Here is a 27,690-nt window from a genome sequence, read left to right on the forward strand (position 1 = left end):
GGAATCGAATAAATTACAACCGAGTCAGGGAAGCCCGGTACGCAATCACAATAAAACAATATACTTTCAGCGAATATTGAGAGAAACAAGTGGCCAGATTAAACATTCTTTATTTCTTGTGGCGAATAAAACGAAAATTGGAATAATCCACCAATGTATTTACTCTCAGGTGATTAGCCATGCAAAAACGTGTCTTATCGCATAGAAATACGGCAGAAACGGCAAAAAAAAACTTACTCCACTGCGTCCATGTACATTTATTTCTTCGAACCACCTCTACTCTCCGCCTTTTTTACTCCTCTCTCGTTCTCCTTTATATGTATTTTCGTTGTATTTTTTACTGTACTTACCAATGGTGTACGAGCGAATAAAAATTTGTCAGTATTGTAACCCAGTTGAACATGTGTTACAGATGAGAGGCGGCGTTCCTGAGTTGCCAACGGAGTAAGGGAAGGACCTCCGAGGCCAACCGACAAGCCACGTATCGATCCTTCATTGGTAAGTAAGAGAAATCTGCCTCCCTCTGCATGTTCTATTTTCTCTCGTACTTGCTTTTCCCCTCGTCTTCGTCGTCCTCGCGAAACGAATTCATTCGAGGAATATCTGACAATCTTCAAACCCAGAGACAATGAGACTGAAAAATTAATGCGTATGCGCAATATTCGGTGTTTAAGGGACTAGGGAATTTGATGATAAATTTGATACAAACAAAGTCGAAAAATACAGGTGAATAAACGGTTTATAAAATCTTATTTATCTTGAGGGTAAACAATTCAGGACTCTAGACGAGACTGCAAAAAGCTCTGATTGTCAATGAATATTTAGATAAATCCTCCATAAAAGTATCACATCAATGTTATCTCAAGCTCAATTGCGGGCGCATATGCGAATTAAATGTGCAGGGCTCAAAAGTGATTGACAATAAAAAAAAGAATGATAGCGGCAACTTAATTCTTGATGAGGATTTCTTTTCCAAAATAGTTAGGAGAGATCGCAAAATGATTTTGAGCCGCTAAATAACCGCGACATACGTGATACAAACTATTCACAAATTCCACTTTTAAAATTATAAAGTTAAAAATTGATTGTGATAATCCATAACGCTCAGGGCCAAAGGACAGAAGACAAATGATAAATTTCTGTCTATCAAAGAAATGGTACGATAAATTCTTGGAAAATTTCCCGGTAATAAGCAACCCGGATAAATAAGCATGTCGGCAAAAGGTCAAAGCAAAACCGCCAAGTGTCTCTCCGTTGAAGAATTGTCGGTTAAAAACTAGACCAAAAGGAAGAAAAAAAAAAGTGAAAATGGTTGAAGAAGCATTCTTTAGGTTCTGGCAAACTTTTCTAGAGAAGATGTTGGTCCGAAGTTTCCCACCCCTGAGCGCCGCAACCAGAGCGGTTAAAATGAGTTGCAAACTCGTTTAAAACGCAACGATGCCGTCAGAGAAAGAGAAGAACGGAGGAGAAATAAAAAAAAATAGACGGGGGAATATATGTGAGATAAACCTGAAACGTCTTGTTCAGGAGAGAAAAAAATTCAACACCTTTGGAGAAGTCGAGGGTAGATTGTAGGCTGCCATCGGCTCTTCTTGATTTATGGTCCTTCATTCTTCTATCTCTTTACCCTCTCTCGTGAATTTTAATTGAATTTATATAAAACCCCCCGGCGAGTAGTTTCCTCAATACTGGGATCGCTAGCGCATCGGCGATGCACTTTTTTTTTCCCGCAGTCTGATATTCTACTTTAACTTTCTCTTTCAAACTTTTTTTTCCCCCTTCGGGTGATGGTATATCGGCCTTGTATATTGATAAAATTCATCCTTGAAAGTTGCACCGCACGTTTACAGCCTCTCAAAACCATAGTACACCGCATTATTTTCCTTGTACATAAATATTAAAAACTAACGGAATACTTCGTAGCGCAAATGAGTTTGTTGTTGGAGTTTTTTTTCCTCTGTTCAGCGTTGTGGATAGTCCATTGTTGAATTTTTAGGTAGTGAGTGTACTGAATATTCGCCGATTTTTATATTCATTTAGAAAAATATTTAGTAAATGTTGAAGACCTCGCAATTTACTTAATTCGAACTATTTAATTCGGGGTACGAGAAAGGAACTTTTCAGACAGTCCTCGGGTGCCTGAAACGAGGGGTAAATATTAAAGGAAAATATAAAAAAGCTTTTTCTAATGTTCTTAACTTTACTTTCAAGAATATGAAAACATTTTCCGAATTTACAATTTCTTCTGGTCGTCAGGAAAATCTTCAGAAGAGGTTTCAATGATTCCTTGAAACATTTCTCAAATATCCTCCTCAATCTGTTCGATTTAAATGCTGCACTGCCTAAGGTATCTTTGTTTGATTATATTTCCATTGCACAAATAGAAAATAAATGAGTGCTAACATCTGGTGACCCAATTTTCTTTTCATGGAATCGATTTCTCGTGATGTTTGAAATATGAATGAATTCACAACGAATTTGTGACATTTTTTTTCTGGATCGAGAACGTGATGTTTACAGATAGCTTTTCGAAGGGGTCGAAATCATTAATAAATCATTCTCATCGTTTTTGATGAACTCATTTCTCAGGTATATTCATTAATATGTTATTATTTATGTGAGACCCCCAAGGGCCACCCCCACAACAGGGGTGGTACCATGAGCTAGGTCATGACAACGATTTTGTAGATCGATTTTTGAGAGAAATGGAGGATCTCTAGGGATAAGTGGGACGTCATAATTTTAAACCCAAGAATTTCGAGCCAAACGAATGTGAACAAATTTATCCTCTGGAAATCTTTTTTGGTCATCAAAAAGCCCATCAGAATAATCTTCACAAGATTCCGCGGAATACTTGCAAGAGATATTCCAAAAAGAAATATTTTTCCCGCGGATTACGGAAACCGGAATTCTTACGAGAAAAGAAATACAGGAAGCATTCGGATGTGATCCTTCCAAGATGGCAACGACAACGCAAATTCCGTTTAACGATCCATATACCTCCCCCTCCCATTCCCTCAATCGTAAAAAACAAAGCGAACGAAGCTGAATTCCACTGTATTTTTTCTCATCCATTGACGCAAATTACTTCCATTTTACAAACTAATCGGTTGAATTTTAATCACAAAATAATTGGAAATACCACGAAATCCAGTGATACCGCAATTTGTTTTGATGAACGAATACAACTCATGAATGAGAATATTTTGTTTTCTCTCCCACTTTCATTCCGAATATTTATTGATTGTGAATAATTCTGATGCGCGTTGAAATGAGTTGGGGTGTATCAACACTGTATATGTGCAGAATGCACAGCCTTCATGAATATGGACGTGACTTTCGTGGAGAGTCTCGTTCTGAGACGACCAAGTCGCTCCTCCCAATCTGCATAAACATGTTCAATGAACAAGTACAGTTGTATATATGACGTCTAAACTTAGCCGAGAATGTATCCACTTCGCGAAAGTAGAAGAATTCTAGGAGAGATTGGAGTTAATTTTTTACATTCAGACATTCACGAAGACATTTTTTTAATTCCAGTGCCAGGGTAATTGACTGACAAATATGAGTCAGACAAGTCGTGATTAGAATTTGTTGTTTGGTAGAGTTGGAAGGATTAAAATGCACGATTGATTTAGGGGTAATTGTTCCCATTACTTCCGCGCAAAAAATATTTTTATTGAATATGTTTCGAAAATATCAGCCATTTTTTTTTTGGAAACGACCAGGAGAGGCATTTTTGAAGGTCTTCAGAATGTTTTTTTGAGAATCGGAAATCTAATCCTTGAATTTTATTGACACTTAAATCATTTGACTCTTGATTGAAAAAACTCGATAATTCCCCAATAATTAATTACCATTGATGACTCCTTGATGTATTTTAGTGGAATATCATTGGGTACATTGAGGTAATAATTCATGAACTGAATGTTCCATTTACGTCTGAGTTTGAATCAGTCTTGGATTCGATAATGACATCAAGCTTTCCCCTATCCTGGGCCTTCCAGCCTGGAAGAACAAGACTATTTCAAGATTGGATTGACATTGGGGGGAGAATTTAAGGTTCAAGTTGGATCAATATACGATTGAACGGTGGAATCAAGACACCTTCCACTCTGGATCTCCCAGGCTCGATCTCCAGTTCTGGATCAACTTTGTTTCCTTGCGCCAATTAGCTCGAAGAGGGCGGAAAGGGCTGGAATATAAAAACAAATCCTGTTTCCTTCCGCAAATGTCCTTCGGGGATCTTTAGGGCTGTAAAATCATCAAATTGCAGATGGAAATAGATTTAACTTTATTTAATTACATTCGTTATCGGAAGGATATCTCTATCTATTTGGGTAAAAATGAGGTCTCCAAGGGATGAAGTGAGGGATGAAGGCTAATTTTATCACAAAAATTAACCTCACAAGTCTAATTTTTCCACCAAAACTTGACCTAAAAACTGGTTGATTGTCATTTTGTCCCACGATTCTTCTACCACCACCCCCTCACATGAAAGGTCTACTTTTTATCAAAAATTTATTTCCGTATACAAAATTAAATTAAACGGGATATTGAAAACGATTGTAAGCGGTATGACAATCTTTTTCTGTTATCCCTGACATTTCAACAGTAACAACCGGTGAGTGGAGAAACTCGTTAATATGTCAGGCACTCACCGGCTTCAGTGATTTATGGATTTCCAGCTTACAACGTGTGCCAGGTGATGCTATGCGAACAACCGACTACAATGTTCACGTCACGAGTCTAAATTCGCATGGTTTATCCCCGGTTTCCCACGAATACGGTAAATTGTAATTCTCGCGTCAGTGATAATCATCTGAGAATGTACTAGGGTGTGAGTGAATAGGATTGAATGACTATGTGTATGTGTTGAATCCCGGGGTAGAAAAATTACTTTCGGCCAAAGGTCTCGAAAAAATCTTCAGAGAATTTTGGGAACTTCTTCAATTGTTAAATTCTTCAGAAAATTTTGGAATATGTGAGTGGAAAAGATTCTTTGGAGGATTCTTGGAAGACAATATTTTGTTTTGCATTTGGCTTTGAAAAATATTTGTGAAAAGCTCTTTTCCGAAATTGTGTTGCTGGGAAAATTGTCTACTGGTGACGTCTCTAAAAATATTAAAGTAAATGTAAATCCGAAGACATGAGGAGTGAAGTAAAAATCAAGTCGATAAGACTGAGTTAAGCCTAGAGGGTCTCGGCTTCACACGCATTACGGTGCTACGGAGTGTTTGCTTGCCAGGGGGATGGATTAAGCCAACCAAGTCAGATGCCTGAGGGGAGTGACTAATGGTATTTGGGAAAATGAGAGTCACAGGAGTTGGTAAATAATGTTCATAGGGGGAATGAGATGGATGAGCATCGATTGACTTACAGAGTGTCGATGCCCTGTCTTGATGATTAACATTGTCATGTATTCGCCACTTGACAACTGCCATATCACTGCAGTGAGAAATCAACTTCCGGAAAATTGAAATTCTACCACCGTTCCGAATCGTTCAGGGATTAAATACACAGAGATATATATTCGGTAATCATTACGTATCTTTTCCGTAACTCAGGAGTAAAGTGACCGAGGAAACTAGCAAGGAATTTTTCCTGCACGTTGCGTAATTTTTATTTGAATTTTTTGTGAAAAATTACGCTACTGTCTCATCAAATTTCCCAGTCTATTACGATATCGTCGAACGTACCGCGAGTTCCGTAATTTTTGCTGAATATTTCTCTCCGTGTAATTTTATCCCTTTTGTCCTTTTAGCCCAGTTACTTCTGTGCTGATAACACTGAAAAAAATCACACGATTACAAAGGTTCCGGTCAAAAGTATAAATGTAACGACTCATGATACTGTTACGTAGAACGGTGGAGTATAATTTTCATCAAAAATTTCTCTTCGTGAAATTTTTTCTATCAGTATTCGCTACTTTTGTAAATCGCTCTGGACTTACCTCTCCGATAAAATCATTGATTTCAATTCTTTCTTCGCCATTGCGAAAACTATTTTATTGGATCTATCAATTTTAGTCCCCTGAAACGGCTCGTGAAAAAGTTGCTGGAGTGACGAAGAATCTTTCGGAAATCCTTTCCCAATCCAGAAATTGATTGTCAAAACTGAGAGGTATCACCAGAAAGTTATTGAAGTGGATTGTGAGTGTTGAAACTTTTGTATCAACTATCTCACGTTCATTCTCCCAGTCCAAATGAAACCAACTGATGTGATGAAAAAAAGTACACATATGGGCGGGGCAAAGTTATGGGAACACCACCGGTGGTACCTTTTCGCCTGCTGCTGGAAATTGAAGGTTTGTAAGGGCGACTACGGGACTCCCTCAAAATTGAACACGACCCTGGAGACAAAGAGTCAGAGTGTGTACAACATCGTTGGTGAAAAAACACTGTAGCAAGGATTGTGAACAACTTCAATTTCCTAAGCCAGGAACTCAGAAATGACAGTCAGGTTAGTCTGTCTCCAAATGTGTGCTCTGGGAATGTTTCCGGAATGCTGTTGTCAGAGTTTTCATCTAGTTCAAGCAAAGTGATTTTTTTTTGACAGAAGTGATAAAGAACAGTGAGGGAATTCTTATCGAAAAAGTAGGGAGACGTGAAATCGCCATTTTGAGGTGCAGAATTTTTTATGCGGGGAAAAATATTCAATAAAAAGTACCAGAAAAGAAACGTTAAAATTACGTTTTCAAATGTAATTGGCGAACGATGAGAAATTCAATGAAAATTAGGAGTCAGAAGAGAAAATGTTATGTCCCTTTCGCGTAATTTTTACAACTAGATTCAGACTGAAATTCACATTTCCCGGAACGTAAAAAAAACGCGGCAGTTTCGTGGAAATTATGAAGCGTCCGAGAGTTTTTATATTTGAAGCCATGATATTTTGACATTATTATTCAATTTTACTAGTTTCCGGGGAATTACCTACTTTAGTTTAAAAAATATACTGACAGTTTCAGAATTATTCTCTTCCATTCCGACAAAAACTAGAAATTACGGTAATTGACGCATTTAGTTGCGTAATTTTTCCTAAATATTTCTTTCCGTCTCAAATACAGAATAACGACCTTCGTCTTCATCTTAGTGAGCTATCCCCCACTTAAAATTAATTAATCACTTTACTGGGAAATTGGATAATTTAATAAGTTAATCACTAATCGGTTTTATCTGAAAAAAAATTCGATTCCTTTCAAATTGAGAGAAAAATATTAAAAGATTATGGACTCATTAAAAAAATTAAATAAAATAATCGTATTGTCAATTTCTCATTATGAAAAATATTGTTGGATCCTCCATTTTTCATTATTATTGAGATAAAAAATCCTACAAGTGGATATAATACGCGCACAGCGCTCACTCTGTTCCAGTAGAAGAGCAAATAAATAACTTTAAGCCGCTTGTCTCGCAACGACTACCTCCACCAACTGTACTACATTAGAAGTAGTGTTATCCCTTTCAGGCCCTTCCCAAATACAAATTGTTCACAAACTCCAGACCATTCAGTCACAATTCCCTCAACCACATTTCCCGCGTCAATTTCTTCTCACCGAGAGGGGAAAGTTCTGATTCAATTCATTACTTCACATTAATCCATCAATGTCGACCAGATTACAAAATGGGTATAGTTGAAAGGATAGAAACTCACTCCTCGGGTAAACTTAAATAATCAGGACGATTGAATATTCAAAAGATAATCGATAAATAATGACGCTCCAAGGGATAACAGATAGATTCGTCCGACGGATAATAAGACAGTTGCAAGTAAACCGCAACATTGTTCATTAAGTGGGACACGGTGCATTAAAAAATTATTTCTATCGATCTATAAGTCTCGAATAGTCGTGTCAGGCGCTCTTCAATTATACGATGTGAGTGGCTGTTTGAAATATTTATCCGGTGCGTTCGTTGAATATTCAATCCGTCGAGAAAAATTCATAGTCAAATTGAAAACACAAATTACACGAGAAAAAATTTTGTAATTCAACGTGTGTCCACATGGAGAGAAAAATCTGTGAAAAATTACTGTGCCGGGCACTACAATCGTGGTACAACATACTACAATACTGAAATGTATTTTACTCACACATTATATGGGGCTTCGCAAAATTTACTAAACGTCACGATAAAGTAAAATCATTTTTTATTTGAGATTAAATGAAAAATTGTTAAAAATCTTTTAAAAATTCCTATCTAGTTTACTGTGGCACACAACAATTTTTGGGTGACTCATTGTGATTGACTAACGATGAGCACCGAATACAGCCGATTATTGCCGACGTTGAACCTCGTCATGGGTAATGTTGCATTAGACTTTCATGAATTTTTACAAAACCGATATCAAAGTTTTCTTAAGTCGATAATAAAATTTTACTATGCGGCATAGTAATTGTCCTCAGTCCTGCAGTTTACGCTGAGATTGTAACGCAGCACAGTAATTTTTATCGGAATCACACTATCAAAATTGTCAGACTTTTCTCTCCCTGCAGAGAGAAAAAATGCATTGCTGCAATGTACCGTACCCCCAAAAATGATTTCTCATCGCGGATTACGGGACTAGTTCCCTAATGTTAATTGAATATTTCTCCGAGTATGCAATATTCATATTCGTCCCTGTGTGACTATATCCAGAAAGGGGAAAATCCCGAGTCGACGAGCTCGCATGTACACGCAATCCCCTTCAACCCCCTAAAAATTCCGTACATACCTTAAAAGTCTCTCCATTCTATTTTCAAAACTTCAAATTGACCTACAAAATTTTCCTGCTCCTGAGGCAATTTCACTGGTAATCCCGGAATTACCCTGAACATGGAGTGGAAATTTAAAAAAAAAATCCCAGCACGTGCGCATGCTCACCAATTTATCGTTGAAATGAGGCCAAAGCAGCGAAAGCCAGTGGAGATAGCGATGTAACATACATCAGATTTCAGCTATTATATGAATATTGCACGTCAGATGCATTTACATTGTTGAAACATACGGCATAAGCTCCAGTACTTTCCACCAAGGTTGGTGGTGTATTTATATGAGTAACGATGAGGCATACATTCAAAGTAGCTCATACAAATGGCAAATGTGAGCGAGGTGAGAATGGGCTTTGTACGGAGAGCGTGTCGTCAACCATTCATAAATATTATTGGATAGCTACTATCGTAAGAGCGATGGTATCCATATGCTTCTCCGTTATACATCGAAATTACCATTCGTCATGACGATGAGGATGAGGTGGATGATCGAACGTGTAACGCTGTTTCGATGAAAAACGTGAGTGGTTTCCATAATTTGGCCTTGTCCAGAGGGCTGTCTACACCAGCATTGAAACTTATGATCATGTCAAGTGTCTCTCGTTTATTGTAGTTAAGATTTCCTATGAGGGGTGACCATCATTTGTAACAATTAACACTAGTCAATCTGACATGAGCTCATAAGTATTCTCATGTTGTCCTCATTACGCTCGTCCGTGATACGCAAGTGCAGGACAAATTGATGATTTTTGATTAGTCAATCTCAATTGAGCCCTTTACATCCTATAATTTATTGCCACGTAGTTTTCAAACTTCAGCTCAACTCCAGGACCAACTTGAACTTATGGTAACTACCGTTCACTGAGTAAAATTATCAACTTGATGAACATTGTTGAGGGATTGACAACAGTTGGTTGAAACTTTTGCCAGTCGATCGATTGACAGACTACAGAATTGATAAAGACAGTCATCCTGAGATTGAAGTTGAAAAGCTGCTCTACAGAAGGACTCTTCAACTTTCATTCTATCGCCTTTCGTATAAAGGGTAATTGTTTGCTTTTACTCGGTCACTGGATACTTACCACGTTCTTCATCGAATGACGAGTTCAGACCTTCACCAATTTTCTTTATTCTTCCCTATTCCCTATTGTCTCGGAATGTCAGAGGATCATGATGAATGACTTTCGATATAAAAAAAAAAGCGATCCACATCAGTCACAAGGATTGTCATCCCACTACCAAAGATTCGTAGAATGGGGTGAATTTTTTTATTGGACTCCCATCAGAGAGGAATAATGCTTCGGTTCGTGAACATTGATTGGCCGTCCAACAAGATGGTATCATGGAATCCGAAGAATTGCGAATTGTCCTGGTGATTGCTCATTCGATTCAATCGAATGTTAAATTAATAGCTGGAACGATTGCCTTCACTATGACTTCAAGTGCCTCAGGCCAACCGGATTTCCAAAGGCACTCTCGTTTGTCCAATTTAATCGGTCAAATGTCAAAAGATTGTCGATCCACAGTAACTCCATACAATGTACCTGCTGTCCTCATCAATGCAGTTACTTCCCACCGTTTCACGCCCAATTGGTACTGACTATTAATTATCAACTGTAGCATCATCAGTCTGATCCTACGAATTGCAACCGATCCATAGCCACGAGCTTCACATTCCATCTCAATGCACGCTTAGTAATTGTGCATGGGTACTAATTAGGTCAGGAGGAGGGGGGGAGGGGAGAGAATAGCTAAGTTGAAACGATCTGAGCTTTAGATTTCATTCCAGTTAATGGGGCACAGATTGCATCTTATTTATGTTCAACCATTTTCGGGTATTTTCGTCTCGCTTCCGAGGAAGATTTTCGTCTATTCAACTGTCATGAAGGACTAAGAAAAATTATTGATTTTTTCCGGCAATTTAAAGTCTCACTATTGTCGACGTAATGGAGGTACTGAACGGGACAATAACTGTGTGACTTCTTGAAGTGGTGTAGATTAGTGAAGACTGCGAGAGGACCGCGTGGAGAAAAATTTCTGTCTGTCGAAGATCGTTCAAAAGTCTTCAGAAAAATCGTCGAAAGGTCTTCGAGGATCTCCGCGATGACCTGTTAAGATTCTTTTGAAGATTTTCGGAGGGGAATTTTTGTTTGGAAGAGAGATTTCTTAGAACCTTTTGCAAAATCAAATCCAGAATATCTTCCAGAATATAATTCTCATAACATTCTCAGATGATAGAGAATATTTTGAAAATCTTTCAAAGAATCTTTTTGGTTCGCCAGGGAGATCTTCCCAAGATCTTTGAATAATTCTTCTGAAGAATTGGGGAAAATCTTGAGCAGAATCAGAAGTTTTCTACGTGGAACAGGCTCGTTCGGCAGAAGTAGCTACAACGAAGAATGACTCTAGGGTACTACATCGCCGCCAATTGTCCTCAGTCCAGTTGGAAAAAGTCTGCTCTCATTGGTGTAACAGCAAATGACAAACGATAGGTTCAGGAGACACTCATTGTCAGGTTAATTCAATTCTTCAAAGCCTTGTGCACCATCTCCAACGTCATTGGAACCAGATTCATCGAATTTTCAATCAAGAGAAGGAAAATTGATGTATCGAGTTGGCATCAGTTACGGGTTTTAGAAGACGAATATCTTCCTTCATTCCGCCGTTTGGTGGGAATCATCTGAATTTGGTTTTGCAAAAGGATCGCTAGCAGTGGTGGATAAATTGATCATTCTGAGTTATGAGCCATTGGATAGGCTGAAATAGTCGAGAACATTGTATAACCACCACTCGCCATTGCTGTTCTGGGTTTCCGATGGTATCGCAATGGAAAATTAACGCCATTCATTCGCGGTATGGCGTGTCAAAATCGCTGATTTTACAGCGTACGATGGTTAGGTATTGACAACAATATCACATGGCTGGATTTCATATGGTTTCAGTGTACACAGACGTGCTAGAAGCAATTTATGGTTCCAATATCGGAATTATATCGCATATCTTCACTGATAAAACTTGGTGGTAAACTTCCTGGTTAAATTTGTTGACGTAGGATTATCAAGTTCATATTTATGAGTCAATGTTGATTATGTCTTCGTTTATGAGCGAGATGTTTTTGGGTCAGTATGTGGACTGACAAAATAGGTTGTATTGACGTAGTGGCCGGACAAACTCGATACAATCTCATATAAAAAAGGCTAAACGCCCTCGTGACCCCTCGAAATAGTCTCATCGGACATAAATGAATACTCATAATCGATCATCGTGAAAAAAAGTCACTATTCTTGATGCTACATCAATAGCTCTCCACTCTCGGGAGAAATGTCAGTGAAAATAAGTGAAAAATGAAGTAATGATGGACGAGCGTGCAAAATGGACTGAAATGGCATCAGGAAAAAATTAATTCCGGAAACATGGAGTAATTTGCATAATGGTTAGAACATTGATAGCGACGACAATATTTCCCTCGGGTGAACTGATAAAAAATCCATCCTAAGAATTATACATACTGGAAGAGCTCGTGGAAGGGCTAGTCCACAAAGTCCGTTCATAATTCACCCGGAAGCGACACGCAACTCACCGATGATTTATATCACGCTTGACAGCTTCCTGTCCCTTATATATTTTCGGTACATTTTTCCCGTCTCTTCATGAATATTTTTCGTAAAGCCTCGTTCTTTGGAAATACCATGGGATACAAAATACTTCGGCATTTCAGCGGAAATAACTCGAAATTTATACAGAAAATATCAGGCCACAGAGAACCATAAAGAGGGCATTTCAATAACCGTGGAAGAAGAAAAAAAGGATAATTTCAAAGAGTGAACGAATGAGAGGGGAAAAATAATCTTGTTCCATTCATCCCGCCAACTTTTATTGCGATATATTCTCAGGGTCGTAGAGCTTTTCCATTGGTAAGGGAAAAAAAAATTTTTTTTTACCGCTCTATCGACGCTCGTAAAATCTACCCGTTTGCCCTCGTTTTTCCCTTCGTTCATAATCTACCTCTCAACTTGTCATCAGTTTGTGAGAGAATCAATGTTGCGATGGTATGAAAGATCGTAAACCACACGTGCCAAATATTAATTTCATTTGTCAGGTGGGTAATGCCTGGTTTTTTAGATCAAACACAACCTTTTGCATTGTTAAATGGTTTATGAATTTTCATGATGTTCATTACGAGTTCTCGGTGCTTTGGGGGAGAGTATTGAGGGAGTCGTCGTAGGGGTTATGGAGAAACGGAAATGAAGCTTCATGGCCGAGTGAAACGGGAGATTCAGGGAAATTCCAATGATCGATAACCAACGACTCTGATATCCGTGGCATCGGGGAATTACGATTGAGAAACTCTCTGATTGATGAAAGTGATGAAAGTTATATGGCCGCCTGTCGGAAAAATTAAAGAGCGTAATAAAAATTTTTTTTATCGTTGAGTTATTGATTTTTTTTTTCAATTGGAAATCGGTGAATGGAGATATCGTGTTGGGGTTTCGGTGGAGACGAGCGATGCGAAGTGAATAACGATCTTTTACGGTGTATTAAGGGTGGATTGGGGATTAGCAAGTATATTGGTGAATGGCGAAGCTTCAACTGGCGGTCAGTTAGAGGTTATAAAGGTAATGGAAGGGAGGAGATTGGTTTATGTCATTCTCGAGAAAGGGTCTAAGGAGATTGTTGGGCTTTTGAGAGCCGTAAAATGAATTTTTTTTCAAGTGTACAATGAGACTTTCGAGAAGTCTCAAGTTGAGCTGTCAGAATAGGAGAAAATACTCGAGAGCTTTTCCCGAGTCCTAATGTTTCGTTACTTGAATTTCATGTGAAATCATATTTAAGGAATCGCTCGCAGTCCTTCACCCCAAATAGAATTGAAGGTTGAGTTGGGGGAGTCGATTACAATGAATGAGTTGGGAGATTATGCATGAACGCGTTTAGGAAATACCAGTGCGACTGCCCCATTTATTTTTTTTTCTTTAGTTTTTAATTGATCATTCATTAAATTTTCTCTGATGTTTTCTGAATTAACAAAAAAAAAATTTCCATTTTTTTTTTAATTTCTCTTCTTCAATAATTTTGTTTCTTCGTGTTAATGAACATACCAATCAATTATACCTGAACCTTTCGGCAGAGTCGAACGAGCAGCCTAATTTAGACGAACAGTCATACGTTGATCGTTTTAATTACGAAAATCAATCCCATGATTTTCATTTCTCCTTTACCATATGATGAATCCTCGGAGTATATTGGATTTGGTGGTGTGTTGATACTGGATATGTCTATGATAGAGTCAATGTATCGAGGAGATAATCTGTCTCGCAATGATAATGGGCTTTGATTAGTCCTGGCCTCGCTGATGAACGCTAGCGATGACAATCACCCGATTAGCGATAACCGTGTGTTAGCGTCGATGCATTGAGGTAAATCAAACAACAATCCGAATGGTGGGTATTGTTCGAATGAATGGGGGATACTGGGGGCATGTCATATTCAGGGGAAAAATATCAGTACAATCGGGAAATTGACAATGGCTCAGATTGAATCGGTATCGGAATTTTCAATTTTTTCTAAAATTATCAAGTCAAGCACACGGTAAAATGTCCGGGGAAATATTATCATTTTCCAGTGCCTTATTTTTCCATTTACCGAAATTTTGTATTCCACGTCAATCGACTGTTTCAATACGTTTATTTTCAGATATGTAACACATATTCCATAATTACAATTCTCGTAACAGAATTTATTTTCGTAACGGGGCTGACGTTTTTTTTGTCACGTGTATGCGAGCACACGTTTACCGATATTAATGGTGATCGGAAATTTCTTATTATGAGAAATAACCTTCCATTATTTTCAATAAAACTGAATAACGTGAATTTTACATTATCGTATTATTCAAATTTTCGTACATATAAATATTTGAATTGCCATTGAATTGATTCATCACCTCTACGTGTTGCTTTTATTCATATCCGCGTCCATAGCACTCATGATTAATTGATTATCGAGCGAACGCGTCCTGCAAAATGTCAATAAATTTCCGATAATGGACGAAAAAGGACAATATAATTTTTGAGAACACGCGCGTGGATTTGCAGAGATGACAGTGGAGAATTAGAATTTTCAGGGCACAACTGTGGCCCAGATTTTTTACCTACATGAAGGACGGGGCAGGGTGTGAGAGAAAAATTGTTTTAAAAAACTGCTTTTGCGAGTTTTTACGATGAAGAAAAAAAAAATGGAACGTTGGGAGTGGAAAAAATCCAGCTGGTGCCCAGTGCAGGGTAACCCGGGATAATTCCACTCGTCTAGTTTTCCGTAGTCAAGTGCAATGCAAGCAGTTATTTTTTAATGCATCGGACTAGTTTGACGTTAGAATCATCGAACGTGGAATTTACATTTTTCCACGATCGTCGGGAAATATTGGAGAGAATCTGTTCGGGGGAATGGCTGTGATAGTTTTGGAGAAGTTCGAGACGCTTCCCTGAAGGTGTCAGCCCCAGGTATGCCAATACAACTACTTTAAGAATATCTGAATAGCTGCGAAGATGTAGTGACCCGAGAGGAGAACATTTCGTTAAACTGATCAGTAATAAAAATGAGAACACACAATTCACTTACATTTTAATAATTCAAATATGAAATTTCAGTGGATTAATTTCTACTCTCATTTTTATTCACATATTCAATTTTCGCATATAATACCACAAGAGCTCCGAAATTATCGGATATTTCCCGATAGGTTCGTTGCAAACAAATGAACGTGTCAAGTTTTCCAGTTTAAAAATCACGAACGCGAAGCGCGAGTGATTTTTCTGGAAAACTTGACAAGCTTATTTGTTTGTAGGGAACCTTGAGAAAACCGTTGAACAAACGTTTGGGAAATTGATTGAATGTGGTGCGCTAGCCGTTGAGTACTTTCACTTGAAAATTTCCACTTTTACGTCAAGCTGAATATTTTCCGAATTTGCCTGAAATACTTATGAATGTCATTTACCAATGAAACTGACAATCTCCTGATACGTACGTCATGACCCTCGTCAATCGAGCAAAAATAGAACAAAGGGATATTTTTGCTACCGTGCGAGTGCGCCACCTCGTCGGTATTTCACCGCTGGCTGTCCGATATATCGATGAGAGGTCCCAAGTTCGTGAGGAGACTTTAACCGAAAGCCCACTGTTGATAATCTCCTTCGGGCATGAGTTGGGTCGAGGAACTTCCAACCAGTGCGAATTATCTCTCTAACTCCTTCTGGTATGGGAATGGAACAAGCCCTACGTGATGCGAATGCCTCATGATGTGGAGTGTAAGGGTATGGACGAGAAAATGAGGAGAGCTTGATAGTCGATAGTGGCCAGTTTTGCCACTAGGGCTCATCATCGCTTCAAATTAAGGATTGGATCCCTTACCCAATTCCAATTATCAAATAGCAACTGTAAACTACCGGGAAGGGCAGGGTAATATGGACTTTTTTCTCTTCTGTGAATATTTTTTACAAGATCTTCAGAAAAAAATTATCCTTGTCCTTAAGGATAAGTCCTTTCGTTATACGAAATGAAAAGTTCAATGAAAATTATCCGGAAATGTTGGTGATCTTGGAGCGACGCGTAATTACGCGAAAAATAATCATATGGACTCGTAATCGTTAATGAGGTGGGAGAATTATGGAAAAGTGACCGAATTTTTACGGATCAGATTCAAGTTCATTTAGGGATTTTCTTCTGAATGACATTTCACGTTAGAATTATTAAATTTTTGGGTATTTTTATTTTAAAATTTTCTCTGCGTCAGATGTTATAAAGCAGAGTAAAAAAACGAATAAATTGCGAATGCTGGTCGAGGAATTCCGAGGAGAATTCAAAATCAAACGACGTCGTACCCAGATGTCTGGATATCTGCGCAATTTCTGACGAAGAATTCTGAACACGTTTGTCTATCACGCACAGACGATATCGACTATGTCTTACCTCACCCTCACTTTAAAGCACCACTGGTACAGATATACTTCATATTGGTGCGACGTCTGGCAGCATAAATTATGCGAAATTCAGGAGGCGCTAAAAAATTCCGAGCGTTGCCCCAAAATCCCCACGACAGAAACAGCCCAGGGTTCGAGATCTACCTGTTCTCACCTGTGTCGATTGTGATCAGTTTTCCATATAATAAAATTTCATCATATAAATAAAATTTTCTAACTTGCAGTTGTAATCTTTCACTCCCGACTCAAGAAAAAAAAATCCGATTTTGTTTGAAAACAATGTGGAAAGTAAACATATCACATTCTGGTGAAAATTACCAAAATTATTATTATTATTATTATTATTATTATTATTTAACTTACACCAAATTTTATCATCCAAGCATAATTAATTTTTATGTCAATTTCAATAAAAGTTTCAGAAATTCTTTGTGAGTTCAGATAAGTTACAGAGCATTCAGTCCAGTAAAAGACCATATGAACCGTACCGTAAAAATTACGTACTTTTCACTGTCCCTTCCGTAATTTTAACCCAATCGCCAATTTCACTTGTGAATTACAGAACTTCTGCGTAATTGTTACTGAATATTTGTCTCCATTCTGCATCACTGATTCACGTCCATCTTCACAGACTAAAATCAATTGAAATTTTATTATAAAATCAAGCTCAAACTTGATGAAGCTCTTCCGGCTAATGTTATCTCATCAATAAATAACCCACAGTGTTCCGGTATAAACGGCTAGATAAGATATCTCCACAATTCCCCAGAGTCGATATATTCTTGAAGATAGCGTGCGCACAACTTTTATGTTCCACCGCATTAAACCGATATCTATCGTATTTTTCCCCTTCCACTTGGAATAAGAAAAAAAATGTGAGGAAAAGTAAAAGCAGGAGAGACTGTATGTGCATTTTTATTTCTGAATCTACATGGATACATTGAAAATACTCCACTGGCACGAGTCAGTGGCTCATGTGAAAAATCCACATCTCAATTCCTTTGCGGCCGATACAAATCCTGACCTGCACCCCTTTTTCGGCGCAACTTCGCTTCTATTCTATTCGAAAATCCAAAGAGTGGAGTATCAATGTTATTTCTATTATTATCCCAAGCATTCCCTGACTATTGAGCACTCGTTGAAGAAAAAAAAAATATCCAGTCTGATTCAATAGAAAACGTGAGAGCGGAGCGAGTGGAGTTGTGATATCCAGAATATTGAATTGATAAATACAATAGACGTGGCGCGTTCGTTTGTTTATTTATTATGGGTTATTTTTGACAGTAAAACGAAATCAATGACTCGACGGCCGGCTACCTAAAGTGAACACATCACTGAGGCCATTTTTTTCGCATTGAATTCCGAAACGTGAAATCTCCAGCATCAGAATTCAATTGAAATGGAATTGTGATCGTTTAATTCAATTTTTCAAAAACAATTATTTCTACGGGGAGAGAAATTTATAATTTCGATTCCAATGCTAGCATAGGAAAAGTGGAGCAATTTGGTGGTATAAAAAATTGCAGGACATGGTAAAATATAACATTTTCGCGAGCTTCTGTATAATTTTACCGGAAATCTCGAGAAATTTTACATTAACAGCATTAGACATGTTAATAACAAAGAGATTAGATTTTATGAATAACTGATGAAAATATTTCCCTATATTATGATTTTGTGGTTTGAGTTGTAGTTCATTGAGAACTGTTTTTGTCTGACGCAATTCACTTATTACTACTAATTTTGCATTCAATATTCAATGGATTTTGAACACACTTTTATGGAAAGATGTACGTTTCTCCCTGATGAAAGGGAGAAAAGTGAGCACTTGCCGTCCTCGTGTGGAAAGTACCACTATTGTCACGCCCTTCAAATAACAAAATGCAAATTTTCCTTTGCAGTTGAGTTGCAAAATAACACGTGCACATCGACCGCGAAAACATGATTTTCCACTCTTGATGGACATATAGCATTTCCATACGTTGTTCTTCAAAAATGTCTGTCGACGAGTGACTTGCACTACTGTGATCGTTGTTTCTACTGTTTACTATTTAATTGTATGTTTGACGGTTTTTTCAAATATCGCTGTGCAGTTGGCTCAAGGGATAATTCAGTTGAAGATAATTTCAAGTTAAGTCACTTAATTAGAAGGTAGGAATAATTCGTAACACTCACATAGTGATTACAACTCGCTCTCATCCTTGACGCCTAAACCTAAATATACACAGACTTTCAGCTGTGAAATGACACGCGAGTATCAATTACTCACTAGGCTGTTTCTAACTTGCCATGCACCAGAGCCAAAGCACTACCATGAAATTATGCATCCAGGCCAGATGCAGATGACGTTATTACTACGGATATGGGGTTGGAAATTAGCTGTCTTTCTCAACTTTGATACGACACATCAAAATTTATATGCATCACATACAGATTTAATTCCCAGGAAATAATCTAACATTTTTGGGGGGGGTATATAAGTAGTTATTCGAACATTGAGGTCCCTAGAGTTAGGAGACTTCATCCCCTTCAATATTTTCCTGTGACGTCATCGTGGGCGACATTACTTTTCGGGGAAAATTCATCAAAGTTCGGGAAAAATTGTCCTGGGGACCAGGAAATTTCACAAGAACTTTTGGGGACGATTTTTGCGATACCTCCTGAAAATCAAGATCACTATGTTATCACAAATTCTGTAATTTTTTGACTTCATGAAATTGCCTATTATTTATTCGAAATTGAAGCTCACTTGGAATTTATGATTACAGTAAGGTTCATACGTTCGTGTCTTTTGGATAAACACATTCGCACTTTACAGAATAAATAATTAATGATAATAAAGCTAAATGTTCTGTCAGTGCATCAGTAAAATTCAACTACACTCCATACAATTTTTTCATATCCAAATATTGTCCGGGTATTTCATTAGCGATGCATTTAACAAATTCATCCGCACGTATCAAGACTCAGCATAAATTTATATAATCGATTGCGTTCGATAAATAACTCGTCTTAATATCGCATAGAATTGCAAATCCGGTATTATCCACGAAGATAAAACTAAAACAAAAGAACATGATGGTAAATCCGCTTATACAATGCAGCATGTGATGTGATTTTTTTTATCGATATTATAATATCTCCACTAGTATTTCTGCACAATCTTTGCTTATTGATCTCAATCAAGGTATCGACACAACTGCTATATTCTGACAGAAAAACGTTTTTACGAATGGAATTTTCTGTTATCCTGCCGGGTAATCCTCTATGAAAAAAAAACCGTGTTATTTTTTTTTACCAATCTATCTCGTCAGAGTTTAATTAAAAATAAATGAATTATTCAATTTGATGATTTCTTATTTTTTATTCACTTATATAGATATGTTTATAATATATATATATTTACATTCATGTATACATATAATGTTATAGGCATATATATAGGTATATATTTCTTTGTTTATTTTGTATTTTAAGCTCTTACAAGCTTCAAAAAAAAGGCTTTTCAGAGACTATTTCCTTGTTGATTTTTTCGTGAATTTTTTGGTTCCAGAAAATATCGTAACCCACGAAAAAGTTCATTCTGTCAGTTTAGTTTCTCTTCGAGTGAATGTTAAAATAGACATGGTCACGAATGAGTTTATGTTTTCAAATGCATTACTGTTGAATTCTCGGTAATAGGATTATAATAGGGAACTTCATCTGCTCTTTCACGTTTTGATGAGACAAGTGAGTACTCACCACGCGTTACGGAGTACTGCTAAAGGGGAGGGTGTATAGTGCATTGAGTGTGAGAGAACTTCGGGGTAACGAATTTATATTACCGTAATTTCAGGCACCATGACATTGAATCGAGTTAGAAATCGATTATTGTACCTGTAGCTGCATCAAAGACATACATGCGATTATTTCTCCGATGGTAGTAATTAAAATCTCTTCGGAGAAATTAATATCTTTGTTTTTAGGGTAAATTCTGGAGGATTTTACTTCTCCAGCCATTTTTTTCCGGGAATTCAATTTGATTTTTTTGTTTAATCATGACATGGAGAGAAATGTTAAATATATATTACGAAATTGGTTAGAAAAAATTTCGTGATGGTATCGTAATTTTTTGATAATTCTGGGAAATTTCCCAGGAAAATTATTGTCTATCAAAGCTCTTCAAGAATTCTTCAGGAGACTCATCGAACGATCTTCGGAAGATCTCAAAAAAAAAATCGTTGGAAGATTTTCAACAGGCAATATTTTTTTCTGAAGGTATTCTTTATTTAGATTTTCGAAAGAATTTTTTAGGACCACCCGCATGATCTTCCGAAAATCTTGCGATGGTTTTTCTGGATGGCTCCGAAATATTTTCGACAGACAGAATTTTTTTACGCGGGTCCTCTCTTCTCAGGACCAATGAAAATAAAAAAAATTTAATTGGAGCAGTTGATACGCTATATAATGCCGCCAAACATCATTATTCTTTACCTGAGTCCTGCATACACTCCAACAATAGATCCTGGGGATTGGTGTTGAAGCAAAATCCCAATTGCTTCTTCTCATTATTCTCCTTTTCATTTGAAAACTTTCAGAGAGTTCCACTGGAAACTTTCGCCGTTTGTTCTTTTTACCAGTAATGAATTCTTCATGTTTATGGACTATTCTTCGTCACTAGTTGCCTCGAAAAAAAACGAACTCGTCAATTGACAACAGGTCGTTGATTTGCGTTCACCTCGAAAATTCATAACTTCGATAATAAGCTGGCCATTGACAAAGTTTGTACTAAAAAAATCAATGCAACAAACATTTTTCATAATTCCCTTTGTACGTTTGGAAATCACTACGAGTCATGGATTTCTCCAGTCTATACTGTTCACCTGACAACCGGTACCATTACTCATTTATGTGTACAGTAACCCCGATAGAGTGCAATGGTTTTCCTTCAGAATAAAAGATGTATTCGTTTATTTTCTCGGGTGAATTAGAATTTCCAATTTTGTCGAGTCTATTTGCAGATCAAAGAACAATGACGAGTGAGTTTAAATTGCATACAGACAGTTTGTGAGCGCGTACACATGTCAACAATTTCGAAAATAAATAGAAAAAATGGGGGAATGAGAGGGAAAATGGGGGAAAAGACAAAGGATTAGAGGGAATGGTGTTTTGTCACAAAATAATGCACGAGAACTACCGGTGTCTAACGATATTTTTTATCACTGTCTCCACCATTGTTATAATTCAGTAAAATGACCGATGGATTGAGGTAGTAAGGTCGTTGCCTTACATGCTATAGCTTCCGAGTTCAAAAGCCGACTGTTCGAATATACTACACTGAGCAAAATTTTAATTGAAAATTTGCATCCGATCCGAATCTTTTGAAGACAAATTTTGTTTGGAGATATGTTCGCAAGAGAGTCTTTTAGAAATATTTTCCAAAGTCAAATTCACATCTTCAGAGAGGAATATTCTCCTCTGAAAATCTTCCGAAGAATTTTTTGGGTCACCAGGGAGATCTTCCAAAGATTTTTTCAAAACGTTTTGTTCTTTCCGAACAAAATAATTTTTAAAATGACCAAAACAAATGATTCCCGAGGGAGAAAGTATTTAAGGATATCCTAAGCTGATCGAATGAGGGTGCAATGACAATTCAAAAAAATCGAGAAGCGTATCGATCCAGTTCATCGAACCATGTCAATAGTTATTCTACTCAATAAACATTTCTCCACCGTATGTTGTTCAGCGTTGAAGATAAATTTTTAGAGCTTTTTACCTTCATCTACCATACACGGGAAAAATAATCAAAATTGATCGCGACAAAGTAGTTATGGTACCTTAGGGGGTGAAGCGGGTGGAAAGAAGTGGTAAACTCTCGGGACAAATACCGCGTGCGGTTTATTTCCACCCAGGGGCTCTCATTCTTGTTATCACAACCCACCACGAAAACTTTTCTCAACCCACTTTATATGTACTTTCTTTTTCTCACTGGGTTACCTATTCCAACTCCCCTCCCGCCCCCTTCAACCCCACCTCATTGCTGCTTTCCCTCGTCTGCCCGAGCCCCAACCGTCGCAAAATGTCAACTTCATAAAGTTGTCCAAGCGTCGTAAAATTCTCGTGATAAAAAAAATAACTCAGATTCAGATTAAGACGACTTCGCGTCTTTACGATGGGCTGAATTTGTTGGTATTTCCCTCGGTGACATTAGTGATATTGAATTTAAAAATGTGAGAAGTTACGCGAACGCATTATAGTTGTGAAACTTTAACGAGAATATTTTTATTGTTTGTTTCAGATGGAAAACATCGTCCGTTTCAACGTGCGGTAAGTTTCTCTCAAAATTAGAACGAGCAATTCCAGTTCTCTCTCTCTCTTTACTATTTTTTAGTATTATTTTAAATAAAATTTTTAAAAATTTATTAGGCTTCATATCGATGCCTCAATAATCGATACCTCTCGCTAATCCCAGCTTCGAGAACTTTGATAACACTATACCAGCTCCCTTACCACTACTTTATCTATCGATGTCTACATAATCGATATCTGACGCAAATGATAACTTCGGTAATTTAGATTTATAATAAACAAGTAGAACAAGGCGCGTTTCATGCGCCCTAAAGCTTAGGCCTGATGAAGTTCATAAACATCGATTATTCTCATAACTCTATCAAAATAAAAATCGATTGATCGCACAACGTCGATAATCCAATACAATACAATCATTTCACACATTACCCTTCAGTAATATATCGTTAAATTTTTCTTTCTCTCCCTCTCTGATACATTTCGCATCGAGGTATATCAAACCTGGATTTCCCACCTGGAAAAAAATTAGACCTCTAGAGGGCGAAAAGTCGGAAATGACAATAAACCACTTTTTAGGTCAAGTTTTGTTAGAAAAATCAGACTTGAGAGGTTAATTTTTGTGATAAAACTAACCTTTGTCTTGCCCCCCGATGGTCTAATTTTTACCTAAAATGTATTTCCGTGCATCGTGCCATGCAGATCTTGACCCCCCCGTCCCATTATCCATCAGTCAACCCTCAAAAATCCCACGAGATAAATTTCCAAATGACACACGAGTGCTTCGAAAAGCAACGAATGATTCATCATCAATTTTGTACATGCCCCCCTCCCCCTTCTCCCACAGCATTCACTCTAATCCAGGCGCATTAGATGGGGTTTCACCACTCGTTGTTCACCTGAAATATCAAAAAGAAAGTCTGAATGGAGAAGGGCGGAACAAACCGTGGGAGGGTGGAGGCGTAAAAAGTATGATATAATATAATATATGAAGCCCTGGTTTGTGGATGAAAGCCGGGGGAGGTCTCACCCCCTGGGGCATAAGTGAGATAGAACGGTACACATTGAGCTAGGCAACAACGGTGGATGCTCACGGATTTATGGTAGTAATAAAGTGGACGCTCGTGTGGCTCTGAATTTTACCAGAGTCAAGAGAGAATGAGATATAGACAAACTCACTGTACACCACTCTCATGTGACTCCGGTGCCATTGCCTTTCAAGTCATTTTATATTCAGTACTGGGGATTCCTTCATCACTTATGGTTTTTTTTTCCCATTAACATTGTCCCGGACCCCGCGCAATAATTATAAATAACGTGCATTGTCGAAAAAATCGTGAAGTTTATTAGATTTTATGAAATTTATTGACGCTATCGTGTGGAAGCGACGCGCGCTGTTAACACTGGGAAAATAATTTTTTTTTCTTAAGAATATATTATGTCGAATGTCTTCGTGGAAGTGGTAGAAGAAAATAGAAGAAACTTTGTCCTGTGAAAATTCTTCTCCCAAAGACAATTTGCTGAGAGTCAATTAATAACGAAGTGGTAATATCAGACAAGTTGACGAATTTCTAATTTGAGTTCTTCACTAATATCTGCGAATGTAAGGGCGATAGCAGAATTTTTGTTACTACATTTATTGTAGTGCTCAATTTGCTCTTCAAAAAAGTTATAATAAACAATTTTCTATCTTTTAAGATATTCACAAGAAGATAGTCAAGAGTCAACTGTGACTTATTTCGTATTACCGCTTGGCTACTGAAATTATTTCTTCGGTTCGCGTGAATGAGAATTTTGACTTTTCATTCGAATGATTAATTTATATGAATGATTTAAAAATCCGTACGTACATGCCACTCTTAAAAATAATTCTCCTTTGTATTGATTATTGCTTTCCGGTTGGTGGAAGAAAATTTAATATGAAATTATCTTGACCACCTCAGGCATTTTCATCATAAATGAAATTGTGAAACTAATTTTCTATAGAGAACAGCATGAGGGAATGACTGTCAATCTCAGAGTGAAACGTTGCCATAATATACGTGATTATAATGACTAACTGATTAGAGAAATTCCAATTAAAAAATTATGATGGAATACAGTCATAATTACCCCTCCGTCTTCTGCTCTTCATAATTCGTTGTGGGGAATTCTTGGATAATTACGAATTAATGAATCCTCTTCATATGCCTTCATCAAGAGAAAACCTTCAAACTTCTGTTCAATCTCATCGTGAGTTCTGGAATAATAATGAGTACGTCGAGTAATGGAATTCACAATGGAAAATTTTCAATTACACTTTGCATAAAATATTTCGTAATTAGTGAAATGTTAATATATCATTAAAATGTTTCACTGCCCTACTATTCCTCTACGGTTTCGCTTTAATTTCTCAAAAATTTTGAATAGCTTCACAACTTTGTGATATTGATAAAAAAAAATAATTTTTAATCAATTGGTTTACATAATCAAAATATCCCATAAATATTTTGAACAGTCTACGGTATTTTAATTTCTTCTTTTCGCAATTCGGTAAAATGCGTGACCACGTCTTCAGCTCGTGTTAATCAAGTTTTATCATACATCAATATAAATAAATACGAGTCCAGCAATTTTTAACAAGAACTCCATTCAATAGAATAGATCAATTTGAAACAGAAAATCCAAGCAAAAATCCCTCTATCAAATTTAATTGAACTAAAAACAGCTCAAAGGATTCAATCTTTCAAATAATTTTCGAATCGACTTTTGGCGAATGTAATCAAGTTCAAATGAACATGAATCCGAGTGATGAATATTCTCGGAATATTCACCCTATGGGACTGGACGAATGAGTTAATGTAGAGGCTGGGTACCTGGGTAATAAGCTTGATAACGGGTTTCTGCATAGGGCAATCGAGTGGGAGGACAACACAGCAGGACCTCGAGTAGCAATATATCTAGTGTGGAGTTTCGTAGTTTAGGATGGGTGTAGGAGCCGTTGGTGCCTCCAGCGAGTGCCAGGACAGAAGGGGCCAATGTCTATCGACCGACCCACATATTACCACTCTCGTGTCAAACTATTGCCAATTAAGACCTCTTTTTTCTAGTATCGGCGACCGCAGGAACTTTGTCTTTTGATTCTCCCAATTGCCGCAAACTACATAAGAAAAATATATAAAATACATGTCTCATATATTTTTATTGTATGTCTATTCTCTATAAATTGAGAGAATACATATATCAAATGGGTAAATTGTCTACTTGCAAAAATTAAAACCTTCATATTCTCGAGAAATATCAATTTTCTGCTCCCTGTGGATTTTCTCTTGATATTAATGACCCAATCATTGATAATACCGATCTCTAAAAAAATACTATATCGCTCTTATATTTTTCCACCGATATTTTCCCTCCATTTTCGTTCTATTATGTTCCCAATATTCGACACCATAAAATAGAAAAAGGGTGGCATAAGGAAGTACACGTGGATTATGGGTTCACTGACACTCAATTCTCCTCTGAAATTCACCTCTCGTGATCCCCTCGGTCCTCGTTTTGCACCTTTCCCCCTGGATGTGTCATATTTCCGGATAAAGCCGGCAAAAAAATAGCGACAGAATGAGGATGTAAAGGACTGGATACGAAGCGCATGAATGAGTTGAGTCGTTGAGAGGAATAACCAGGAAAACAAAAAACGTTGACTCAGAAAAAAAAAAAGTTGAAAATTCTCTCTGAGAGAATACGACCAGTCTTTCGGAAATGTGAAAATGTAGGAAAATAAAGAGAGGCCCCGTGGACGGAATAAATGGGGCAAACGAGCTGCTACCGCGTGTAACGATGAAAACGTTTTTTTTTTCATTTTTTTAATGTAATTATCGTGGCTCGCCAATTCCATTTGATGCCCTTCACTGTCAAATTGCTATATTTAGAGGCGATTTCATTGAATTGCAGTCCGTGGTCATGGAAATTTCGGGGATGAACATTTGTGAGTGGTATGGTTCTTAATTTTATGAGGAAAAAGAAACAGTTGGGGGTGTGCCACGTGTTACGAGTTCATCATACCTGGAAAAGAGTCGTATATTTTTTTATTTTCTTCATTGTCCTTCAGTGTGAACGAAAGGGCGGTAAAATCAGGGAAGCAACAAGGAGACACTCGTGGGCTGGGAGAGATCGACATGGGTATAAAAATAAAATAGTATGAGTGGTTCTTACTGCGGAAGATAAAATTTTTCCTCTACCGGAAAATTATATGTTCCCCTGAAGAGAGATTTTCGTGCGTTAAATGAGCTTAGTCCATGGAAATAACGATTCCATAAGAATTGCCTATCTTTTATGGAAATTCGGAATGAAATGAGGTCGTTGAAAAAATACATATGTATTAAAATATATTATATTATATCAATTGTATAAACAATTGTACACGAACTTTCACGACTGAAAAAATTGCAAATGCAACTGATAAAAAATGTAAAATACTTAGGCGAACATTAATGATAGTGTGAATAACGGACTACATCATTCTAAACAAACAATATAATTTATACGAACTCTCCTAATGATATTTCCGATGATGCAAAACCGCTCCCAAAACATTGAGAGAAAAATAACATTTTCCCAATGATAATTTGTTTTGGACAAACAATTGTCTAAAATTTCCATTGGAAAATCCACTTAAAATTCTTATCAGAATAATATTGAATT

At 37.2% G+C, this 27,690-nt stretch overlaps 1 protein-coding gene and 1 long non-coding RNA gene across 3 annotated transcripts in view; one reads left to right on the plus strand and one right to left on the minus strand.

Annotated features, from left to right (window-relative positions):
- The first annotated feature begins 416 nt into the window (after positions 1-416).
- LOC135162343 (1-phosphatidylinositol 4,5-bisphosphate phosphodiesterase epsilon-1-like) overlaps positions 417-27,690 on the plus strand; it is a 73,865-nt gene continuing 46,591 nt past the window's right edge. Inside the window, exon 1 of one of the 2 annotated variants that reach the window (XM_064120690.1) lies at positions 417-498. The gene's annotated coding sequence lies outside the window, so the exon portion shown is untranslated. Of the gene's footprint in view, positions 499-23,004; positions 23,029-27,690 lie in introns of those variants that run through there. The other variant, XM_064120691.1, reaches the window with a different exon arrangement.
- Positions 4,169-6,211, minus strand: LOC135162240 (uncharacterized). Its single transcript, XR_010298921.1, has 3 exons — positions 5,954-6,211; positions 5,381-5,789; positions 4,169-4,254 (listed from the first exon to the last, which is right to left on the minus strand). It is a non-coding gene; the product is annotated as an uncharacterized LOC135162240 (long non-coding RNA).

The sequence above is a fragment of the Diachasmimorpha longicaudata genome, chromosome 5, assembly GCF_034640455.1.
Source record: "Diachasmimorpha longicaudata isolate KC_UGA_2023 chromosome 5, iyDiaLong2, whole genome shotgun sequence".
NCBI classification, from domain to species: domain Eukaryota; kingdom Metazoa; phylum Arthropoda; class Insecta; order Hymenoptera; family Braconidae; genus Diachasmimorpha; species Diachasmimorpha longicaudata.